Genomic DNA, 12,053 nt, shown 5'->3' on the forward strand with positions numbered 1-12,053 from the left:
TCTTGGTGGGATCACCACGTTGTGGTGGCTGGAAATCTAACTTTTCTCAAAAAACAAAAGTTGTTTGAAACTGTGTCTAGTTTTCAGATCATTTTGAATCACATCAATCGGAGTTACGAGTCATGAGATATGGTCAAAATACTAATGAGGGGTACATTTGTCCAACAACATCCTTCTTGTGTCTTCTTCTTGTCTAAGCTCTTCATTCCTGCTTCTAGCTTCCATATTGCTTCTGAGAATGTCTTTTACGCTACATAACAACTATTAAACATAATAAGTACCTTTTGTTCTATAATAAGCATAAATATAGCTAATAATATTAAGATATGGTGTAAAATATATATGTAGATATTCACATATCAAAATACCCCACACTTATTTTTTTGCTTGCCCCCAAGCAAAACTAATTTTTTAAGTCTAGCTTTCATCACCAATATCACAGAAGACAATCCATTTTGAACTCAACCATTATACCAAGACCTCAATGCGCATATTTGTGTCTAAGGTTTCTAAAAACTTCCCCAATCCTGGCTACTCACAATCTTTATAAAGCTTCACCGCTTAGCTTATACGACACTCGTTTCTGCAACCCTCTGAATCAATCCTCTAAAATATTTCTTAACCTCAAGGTATTTTTGGTTAAGCTACCCAAGGATACATAATCTATAAAAATTACAACTTTTGAAACCATAATGGATCTCTTTGGAATTCTTCACTTATTTGAATAATTGATCTTTGATTTCTTTGAATTCACCAGATTTTTTTTTTTTTGATTTTTGGCAACTTCAATTTTTTGATTCTTCAGAATTTTTGATATTTTGATCTTCATACTGTAATAGCTCCAAAATTCTTACATACTTTTTGGTAATTTCTCTCTTTTTTTTATATAACTCACTTTTTTCGCTCAAATCCTACACGCTTAAGCAAGGAATCTTAACTTCAACCTTTATTGGTTAGAGATATTAGTCTAAGTGCAATGATTACATAAGCTCTTCTAGATAGATTTCAGGTACACTGTGCAAAACTTATTATGCCATATAAACTACCAGATTACCTTTTCATAACTCTTGACTTTTCACTAATACTTAGGAAGCCACAAATATACTATAACATATGTTGGCTCAATTAAACATTTGAGCTCATATCGGATCATCCCACACAATACTAGTAACTTAAGTTTAAACTATTCTCACTAGATTTAACTTGTAGATTATTATTTCAAACTTATTCCTAAAATTATTAAGTTTTCTAGCAATTTACTTTTTCTACCCCCTATCCTACACTTATTACATACAATGCCCTCATTGTATGCATAAAATAATATAAAGAAATAAAAGGGAGAAATAAGCAATAAACTCCCCTGGGATAGTGGTGGCGAGATTGAATTCTGAGACTTGTGTGGAAAGCTTAGACTTCTCATATAATTGTTGGAAACAGTACTTCCGGACCTTCTTCTTGTGAATGCAAATGTGTCGGGTCAAATGAAATCAAAGAATCATTCTTGAAAAGTGTGTTGAACCGCTGCCACGTCATGGGAAAGCAATGTCATGTCGTGGTGTAGAAAGATTTAGTCACGATTAAAATTTTTTTCCACGACGTGTTGATGATCCCCATGTGGAGGTGTCTTCTCGGAGAATTTTCTAAGATTGAAACTTGTGGGCATTGACTCTATGTAATGTGTAAGACCATTCCCACTCTTATTTTTAGTAAATATGCTTCAAAATTCTTTCTCTTCATTATGTGGGAACCCCACACTTATTTAAAAACTTGTTCTTCAATTATGATCTTCAAAAATCGCATGACTTCTTCAAATTAAGCTCCTTAACTTCTTCACTTCTTTCATCACTACAAAATAAGATCAAGAACTAGAGAAAGACATCATCATTCAGTTAAACAAAAAAAACTAAAAATTAAAAATTTTAAACTAAAACAAATCAGAAGGAAATGAAAATGCAAACTCATAAAAATCGGGTTGCCTCCCAACAAGCGCTTCTTTTTGTGGAGTCGTGAGTCGGAATCCTTCCCACTCTACGTTGCATCGGGTGGAAGTGTAACCTCCCCGTTCTCCATCATCTTGATCCTTGTTCGTTTATAGGAAACCTGTCTGTTGAATGCCTTTATTGAACTTTCTTGCATTTTTGGGTTGACATCTTCTTTATGTTTCCGCTTGGGTTCTTTCCTCATTCTTGTGTCTTTAGCTTTTGTCTTGTCTCTTTCCGGGTTTTTCTTGTCAAAATGAGACTCATCACACTCTACTACTTTTTCTTCAATCTCCTCTGTTACTAGATTTGGTGGTCTTATAAAATCAAACACCTCAAACATCATTGGCGTTGAAAGTAGAGGTTTTGAATAATTCACTTCTTTTTCCAATTACTCTTCGGGTAAAGGCTCCTCCCATTCCTCCCACTCTTCTTCCTTTACACGTTCAAATTCATCATGCTTAAGGAAATTCGTGCTTTCTTGTTTCACCAAATTTTCATTGGCACGGGATGGGAAAGGAAGAGGTGGTCGATATGGCTCAACGGCAGAAAAATCATAATATTTTTTTATTGCCCACGACATGGCACTATTGTCTCCACGTCGTGGCGACTGGGCAGCTTTACGATACTCTTCTTCTTCTTTCTTTTTTACTTCGAGCGACTGATTAGAATCCTCTTCATGGTCCTTCATATTCTCCATTTCATCTTCTTCTTTTGTATCAACTGCCATGACTTGAACCATAGGGATTGACTCGACTTTTCTTGAAAGTAAATTCGATAGCTTTTCTTGTACAAGTTTCTTTAATTTCCCAACTTGTGTGTGGATGCTTAAAATAGATGCTTGTTGAACTCTAAGTGTTACATCATGTCTTTTTTCACTAGCTTCCATGAATCTGAATAACATCGACTCGAGAGCATCTATTTTCTCGGATTGGGCTCATTCTAGTTGGTAGAGATTATGTTCTATTTGTTGATATTTTGTCGTGTCTTGAGCTATCTTGTACTCCAACTCACAATCCTTAGTAGAATGGGGTCCTCCACAAGCTTCGCATCTAACTTGAATTGGTCCACCTAATTTTGTGATCTTTTCTTCCATTGCATCGAGCTTTGCAATAATTTCACTAATAGCATCTTGACCTCCATCTTTACTTGACTTTCCTATCGTGAAATCCTCCTTTGAGTTTTAATACTCTCTTAAATGCTTAGCGAATTCTTCAATCAAATCTTTATTTGTTGTCGGATTCTTCTTTATCATGCGCCATTGCGATTCTAGAAGTTGATGAGTGCACACATTGACTCCATCATAAAATATCGAAATTTCTTATTTCACATTGAAGCCATGTTGAGGGTAATGTCGTGACAATCTCTTGTAACGTTCCCAAACTTCGTATAGCGACTCCCCTTTCTAATTGTTGAAAATTATGGATATTTCTCTTAAGCTTTGCCACCTTTGAAGGAGGGATAAACTGGTTGATGAAATTGGTCTTAAAATCAGTCCATGTCGTGATTGCTCCAAAGGGAAGTGATTTTAACCATTCTTTTGTTTCATCCTTCAATGTAACCGGTAAACTTCGAAGCATCAACGCATCTTTACTCACTTTTGGTGCATTAAATTAATGTGAAATCTCCACCATCTCTTCTATATGCTCATAAGTGTCCTCGTGCTCCTTTCCATAAAAAGATAGTTCCCTTAACATATTAAGAATATGCCCTGGAATTTCAAACTTTGTCGTGGTTAGGATTTTTGGTGGATCAAGACCCCATCTGTTGTTGTTCCTTATATGGCGTTTGTACTCTTCCATTGACATGATCGTGATATCCCCCATTTTTCCTGCTAAGATAAAACTAGAAAAACACGCATAAAAGGAACAAAAAAAACAAATAAACGAAAAACTAACTGAAGCGAGACCACGACGTGGTGAAGATTACCACAACGTGGTTGCATCTCAGAGAAAAAAAAACTAAAATAAACAAATGAAACAGAAGTAACTTTTTGTGGTTTTTACCCCATAAAAAGGATTGAATAACTAAAAGCAATTAACCTAATAATCAAATAAACCGATCTCTGGCAACGTCGCCAAAAACTTGATGTGCACAAAATACACCTATCAACTTTTAAATTTATAACCTAACAAACATATACTAACTATACACCTATAGGCAGTGTACCTAGTCAGATGATAGTATAGTTTGGGTAAGTCAGATGTCAATCACATGGAACGATATTAATTAATAAAATAATTACTAAAAGCCAAACTAAGAAAAACAACTAAAAGTGGGGGTTTTATTTGATTTTACAAGTTCAGAAAAACTTAAGCACTCAACTAAAAACGATTGTAATCAATATATTAAAAACACTTTCGTTTAGTTTTGAATCCACCTTTTCCTATGGTTAGGTCTTATTTATGGATTAGTGAAGTTGGTTACCAAGTTATATATAATTAGCAATTCAAGTCCAAATTTACTAACATTTTCACCAATTCATGAACTACCTTGTCTGGTCATACACAAGCAAAACACATATTAGTTATTCATTATATATGGGCTATGTAAGATTTATCTAAGCAGACATAATTATGGTCATAATTTATGTTCTCCAGCACAACTAAATTCAGTTACTTCAATCACTTAGCTAAGATTGGGTCAATCCTAGCTCTAGCAATTCAATATTCACTAAATCACTAGGTGTCAAGTTCATGTAATTTAATAATCACTAAGCTACATAGAACATGAATTCAAACAACTAAACAACCAAATATTAGCATGCTAGGTATTAATAATCAAACACAAGCACAATACCAATAAGTCAAATCCATAATTAATTAAACTAATCTATAAGTTGAAGCTCTATCTAGCTAAACATGAGTTGCTAAATTCAGCTACTCATGGTAGAAATCAAACAAAAACACTCGATAGAGAACAATACCAACATGAGCAAACCAAATAAATTGATGTTTTCATCTAGATCTCTTCAAATCTTGAGCTCCAATCGTTTCCTCCTCTTCTAAGGGTTTTCTAGAGGTTATTTCTTGTAATGCTTCTCCAGAAAGTCACCTCCCAGACTCTCAATTCGTCATAATGTTCATATATATATATATACTTGTCTAAAATCTGGCCACCGCGACATGGTAAAGGCACCACGTCGTGGTCCTCGTGTTTATCCCGTATTCCCCAAGCCAGCATCAAGAATCGTGAAGATTCCATTCACTACGTCGTTGTGGATAGAAATCCGGATTTTCTCAAAACACGAAAGTTGTCCGAAACTGTGTCTAGTTTTCAGATCATTTTGAATCATATCAATCAGAGTTACGAGTCATGAGATATGGCCAAAATACTGACGATTGGTCAAGCTGTCCAACAACATCCTTCTTGTGTCTTCTTCTTGTCTAAGCTGTTCATTTTTGCTTCCAGCTTCCATATTGCTTCCAATAATGTATTTTTATGCTACATAAAAAATATTAAACATAATAAGTATATTTGGTTCAATAATAAGCATAAACATAGCTAATAATATTCAGATATGATGTAAAATATATATGTAGATATGCACATATCAATTGTTATCCTGGTTTATCGTATAATTGAGAAATATAGTGATCGATTAGATATGTATGCTTGTAAATAGGATGATTTTATGCTTAGTGTTCTCTAAGATCTGTCTGTTGGTAATTGGATGGTTATTTGTATGCTTGTTTGTTATATATATATGTGTGAACACGGTGTATGTGTGGTTGGGTTGAGGTCGTCCTGCTTTGTGCTAAAGGCCAACAGACCCAGGGCGTCCCAGATAGACTGAATGTCAGGAGGGTGTACCAGTCATGTCAAAGGCCCAGAGAACGGTCCAAATAAGATGAAGGCCCAGTGCAACGGTCCAGTCACGCTGAAGGTTCTGTGAGTGATCCAGATAGGCTAAAGGCTCTATATGCATGTTGTTGTTGTTGTTGTTGTTATGATTATTTTGTTAAGTTTGTACTTTGAGGGAAATCACTAAGCGTTGGGCTTACAGTTTTGGGTTATATTCCGGGTACTTTAGATGATCGCGGGAAAGTGAAGGCGTGATCATGCACCTCCTCAAGTTTTGATTTATAATTTTTGGAAAATCTCTAATGTTAAACTTGTCTTGAAAACTATTTTATAAACAGTGATGATTTATGGGTTGGTTTTAAAAGTTTTAAAAAAATTCATGAATTTTATGGGTGTTACAATGAGATCAGTGGGAGGAAGTAGATTTCGCTTTGGGAGGAGAAGCCAATGAAGTGGTGACTTGGAAGAGTTTGTTACCCGACCTAGGGTGGATTTTACCCCAACCATTGAGGTGCAATAGTTGGCGAAGGAATTTCAGGACCTTCACCAGACGACTGAGACTGTGGCGAAGATCACCTCCCAGTTTAGGGAGAGAGCTCTGTTTGTCCCGCAGTGTGTCATAGACGAAGAGATGAAGAAGACAAGGTACCATGGTATGCTGCGAGATGATATCTGAAAGTTGTTAACTTTTTAGCTTGTCAGCCTTTGGAGAGCATCATAGCTAGATCTCAAGAGCAGAAGGTTGATTTGTAGAACCTCAGGGAAAAGGAAACCATAGTAGATTCATATTGTAGTGGACTAGGCGAAGAGGAGCAAGACTCAGGATTTGCGTTTGGGAGGACATCAGGGTCAACGTTGTTGTGCCAAGTACGGGAGGACCCATGTTGGTGGCTTTCGAGAGATTGGAAGGGGGTGTTTCATTTATGGTCTGATGGGTCATTTTAGTAGGGATTGCCCCGTGGGTCGGTTCCGATGTGTTTTCACTGCAACCATGTGGGCCACAAGAAGGTCGGCTGTCGGATGTTGAGAGGTGGAGCAGTGAGTGCACCTGCTCTAGCTACTTTGAGGATCATTGACGGTCATGTCGGCAGAGTAGAATCCCCAACAGCGAGGAGCCAAGCGTTGCAGTTTCAGTTAGGAGTAGGGGCACACCTTGTCGAGATGGATTTAGATTGTCAAGGAAGTGATGTAAGTCTGCGATGTAGTCGTAGAATTCACCAAATTGAGATAGGGATGATCGTTGGGATGAAATAGGATTAACGCATGCCTGGGTCGAGGCAGACAATATTGTCGAAGGATTACTCTTTGTTTTGGATGAGGATCGATGAATCCGAGGCGAGGCTAGGCCTGTAACAGCACTTGATTAGGTGAGACCCGTGGGCGAGGCCCGTATGGTTATGACAAGGGTGGGTGAGACCGGGTGGAAAATTGGTTGGAGTAAGGTATTGGATCACGTTTAAAGTAGGATGACTCTGTGGTCAGTGATTGGTATATGTGTGATATTTGGGCTAGAGTAGCCTTTATCAGTTAGACTCTTAGTAGGAGCCTGGTGGTGAGACCAGGTGTGAGACTGTCAGTCTCAGCGGTCGAGTGGGGATTTGATATCTTGGTTTAGTGGAAGATTACTGTGGAATCAGAAAATTTCAGATAGAATGCAAGCGTAGATCATTGCATTTCGGGATATGAGTTATCCACCGGGATGGAAAATGGACGAGACTCGCGTTGGGAGTTGTCTTTGTGTGTGTGTGTGTGTGTGTGTATATATATATATATATATATATATATATATATATATATATAAGATCTTTTCGTCAGCAAGTTATGGGTAAGGAATCTGGCTGCTAAAGGTATCAGTTGGATAATTCAGGATCAAAATGATATTTTTCAGTTCAGATTGCATTACGAAGTCATAGTGATTATGTTTCGGGATGGTTCTACCTATGTGGAGGTCAGGTAAAGTTTTAGGGGTTTTAGAGTTATAGCAGTAAGGTGTTGGTTTATCGGTTAGTGGGTCAATAATTGTTCATAATTAGGGTGTATGAGTTATGTTAAATATGGGCGTCGGTGGTAGCATTGGAAGGACGCTATGAGTATAAGTCGGCCTCTTCAATGGAGCGGGGTTTGAGAGGAATTGATTGGGTTGTCTAGATGTCAAGAAGGTGGTAAGGAGTGATTTCGAGGACAAAATCTAATTTAAGTGAGGGAAAGTTGTAACACCCTATTTTCATTTCCTGAGTAATATTATTCTAGACAGTTATTTATTCTGGATGGGTAGCATTGATATTGGAGAACTTTCTTTTTAAAATAATCATGAATAAGAATTAATTAGTGCTTGAATATATAAAAATGGATTTTAAGAAGATTTAAAATGGTTTAAAAATGTAACTAATTATATATATATATATATATATATATATATATATATATATATATATATATATATATATATATATATATATAAGGGAAACAACAATAATAAATAATAATATGAATGTATTTATATACCAAGGTTGTTAAGATCGGAATCCTACGTATGATCATTTTTTGGTTTGCAAGATCGGGATCGGGATCATAAGATCCCACAAAATAAAACATAATTTTAATTTATAATTTTTAAACATGAAAAATTCTTCAAACATTTAATTTTTCATTCAAAAGTTATAAAAACTTCAAAATATTAGTCATATGTCATAATACAAAATTATAAATAGTAAATAGGTAAAGGGTAAAAGACATAAAGTGGTAAAAATAATTTTTATTTGCAAAAAAGAAAAGGTAGGATCATATCAGATATCGGTCCTACGATCTTACGATCCTACCTGCGATCCTACCCAAAATACGATACTTTTACGATCCAGATCGTTTTTCATACCTAGGATCAATTAGGATCGTGATTTTGACAACCATGATATATACTATACAACCTTGAGTCATAGTGTTATAAATTTTAGGGGGTGACGTAGGAGAAAATAAAACTTATAGAGTAAGAAATCTAGGGTTAAGGGTGGTGTTATCAAGAGACCAAAGTTTAAAGGGTCATTTATGTCCTGCTTCGTGACATCAAGGAGTGCAGAAGGGGTGAGACCTCTTCTCGTTTTTCTTGTCATTGCATCGTGCCCTCCTCTTAATCGAACCCTAGCTTTTTATTAATGTGGGAGCCGCCAGGAGTGAGGGGAGGAAGCTGTCAAGCTGGTTTTATTTCTTGAAGCATCACTGCCGCTGGAGCTACCATCGTCGGAGCTTCTAGCAGTCGGATTCTACCACCATTCACCTTCGTTGCTGTGTCGGAGTTAGGGAAGAAGAGGTGAGAGATTTGTGTTAACTGAAACCTGATTGGTATAAGGTTTTACTCCTTTATCTCGTTCTTCCTTTTGTTCTTCAACCAAGCACACATCACTCTTCTTTGTTCCTTCGTTGGTTTGACTGATAATCTGTCCTCAGAGTAGGAATACCAAGAATACCACCTTCTTCCTTCTTCTTTTCTTTTGATCCTTAACCCATGTTGGTTATGAGGCAGTGTTGGGTGAAAGTAACGGAGGTAGTGATGGTGAAAGGCGGTTTTGCAGCAGGTGCAGGTGGGATGTGATGTTAAGTGATCGAAGGTGAGTTCTGGTGGGTGCTCGATAGTTGAAGGCTCTTCTCTGTGAAAGGGCTGCAACATAGGATGTTAAAGGTTGCTTGGAGATGGCGTAGTGGGGCTGTAGGTGGCTGGTTTCTGCTGCCGGCGCTGGAGATTGGGATTTAGCCGGAGAAGAAGAACCTCCGGCAGGTTGTATGTGGTGGAGGGTTAAGGTATCAGCCTTGACCAGTTGACCTCTTGACTTTCATTCAACATTTCTTCATGGGCTAATTATTAATTTCGGCCTGATTTATTTGGGTAAATACTAATATTTTATTTTGGGTTTTTTTTTATGGACTCAAGTTCTCAAAGAAATATTGAATGCGGGCTAGTTTGCTCTCATGAGTTTTATTTGAGATATAGAATTTAAAAATTAAAATGGTTAATTAATTGGCGTGCGGGCTTGCAGCTAGCAATTTCGGTCTACACAATTATGAATTAAATTTAAGGAAATGTTCAATTTATCGGATTAGTGATATCCCTCCTAGATTAAAGAAATAAACGCTAATTGTGGGATTATATAATTAAATGATCACTTAGTAATGCCATCGATAATTAAGATTAGCAGATCATAATTATCATTTTACTAGTATATGGATATGAGTTTTGATATGAGGTTTTGCCTCTGTGCGGTGTTAAGTGGTTCGAGCTAGCTGTTTATATTTATGAGAATGTGAGACGACATATGTCAGCTTCCTGTGAATTTTCTCATTATATTTATGGGTCGAACGCACCAATATCGGCTCATTATTTGTTATATGAAATACTAGTTGTCTTTGTGATAATTGCATGAAAGACAAATTCTGGTCCCTGACAATTATACGAAAAAAAAAAACAGAATTTGGCCCATAAAACTTGTATGTAAGACCGGGATTTGGCCATCAGTATTGCGAGGAAATACCATAGGAGTACCCCATGACACTTGTATGTTTTTGTATGTGGTATTTTGGGGAATTCACTAAGTTTTATACTTACAATTTCATATGTATGGCTTCAGGTACTTTCAGTTCGAAAGTGTAACGTCCCCCTCCGGCATGTATCACAATATTGCCCGTTTTGGGCTCCCGGCACGAAAAATTCCCAGGGAGTCACCCATCCCTATATTGCTCTTGTTTGGGTATGCTTAACTGTAGAGTTCTTATGGGATTTGTTGCCCTCACGACTTTAAAAAGCATTGTAACAATGAAGGTATCAACACCCCTTATAAGGAAATGTTTCGTTCTTCTTCCAAGCCGATGTGGGATCAAGTGTACCCCACCTTTACCCCCATTATAGGGTTCAATGTACTTATCGAACACACCAGCTCTAATACCATTTATGTCAAACCCCCGAACCAGGACGACGAAAACATTTGAGGGCGGATGATGTCATTGTACAATGTCATAACAATTGAATATGAATGAAACATAACATTCCAAGCGACATACATTGAAAATACACACTTACAAAGTTTACATTTTGTACTTGTTCATCAGTTACACAAAAGTGACAAGAAGTCAAATTTTATAAAGTCGCATCACTTGATCTCATAGCATAGTTGATTACTGGTTCCCTGAGAATACAAGTCGTTTTGAAAAACGTCAACTAAAAAGCTGGTGAGTTAATAAGCAGTTTTGTATAAAAATGGTTTTGCACTTGTTTATAATAGTTCTCATAGTACTTTCAGAAAATCCGATATTTTCTATGAAATTTATTTGTAGGTCTCGTTCCAAAACTGTGAATATATGCGTGTATGTCCTTTGTTTTCTTTTGTTTGTAAAAGTAAAGCGTAGGTTCCCAAAAAAATCCAATATTTTCTGATGTATGAAAACTGTAGTGTTAAACCCTAAGACTAGAAGTGTAAGCGATTGAATACTTAAAAATGATATGCAATTTTACAGTTTAATAAAACCGGTAAAATGTAAGCTTCCCGTAAACCAAAATCGTATTGTTAATCCCTGTGTGAGTCATTATAACCATGTTTGATGTGATTGATATTCCTATCATGACGTTCTTCAGACGTCGGTTTCGATAAGATATTTGTCACCCTAGACTGACCCTGTCTAGCTGTAGCGAACAACTCAGGTGTGGGGGTGTCAATCCCATATAGATCTATACACAATTAGCTCGCTATCCCTTCAAGAGACTCTGGTTATAACTAAAGAACTTACAATGTACGTTATGTAGATACGGTGAAGGAAAGTCTCACAAGAGCCTTAACAGATTTACGCAAACTTTGACTCCCATTATTGAATAACGATAATGACTTTACTAGTGTAAATTCATGACTGAAGTTTTATGACATGCGTTTTACAGTTTTATAACATACAACTTATTACTCATGCTTTGACAGCTTTATGATAGACAAATCATGACATGCAAATCTTTCTGTCACGAATTCTGTTTTGTATACCGTTTTGGTTAAATTATTTATAATACTTTTTTTATAAATAATCATTAGTGAACATGTCTAATTGTAATATAAGTTATGAAAATAGCATAATATCTCCGGTTTTTAAGCCATCAAATTAGTGACAACATAGTTACAACTATTTTACTAATAAAATTATTTTTACTAAAATATCAAGCTTTGAAAGTTGTCTAACACATCATATCGGGTTGGAAAGTTTTGTAACACGCAATATCTTATTTTGTTTTGATTTCCAATAAGT

At 36.3% G+C, this 12,053-nt stretch overlaps 1 long non-coding RNA gene and 1 other non-coding gene across 2 annotated transcripts; both read left to right on the forward strand.

The window, feature by feature from the left end:
* Positions 1-3,313: 3,313 nt before the first annotated feature.
* Positions 3,314-3,421, forward strand: LOC111879767 (small nucleolar RNA R71). The gene has a single exon (XR_002846234.1). It is a non-coding gene; the product is annotated as a small nucleolar RNA R71 (small nucleolar RNA).
* Positions 3,422-8,766: 5,345 nt separating this feature from the next.
* Positions 8,767-9,788, forward strand: LOC122196914 (uncharacterized). Its single transcript, XR_006189414.2, has 2 exons — positions 8,767-9,087; positions 9,301-9,788. It is a non-coding gene; the product is annotated as an uncharacterized LOC122196914 (long non-coding RNA).
* Positions 9,789-12,053: the final 2,265 nt, after the last annotated feature.

Source organism: Lactuca sativa, chromosome 3, assembly GCF_002870075.4.
Source record: "Lactuca sativa cultivar Salinas chromosome 3, Lsat_Salinas_v11, whole genome shotgun sequence".
NCBI lineage: Eukaryota > Viridiplantae > Streptophyta > Magnoliopsida > Asterales > Asteraceae > Lactuca > Lactuca sativa.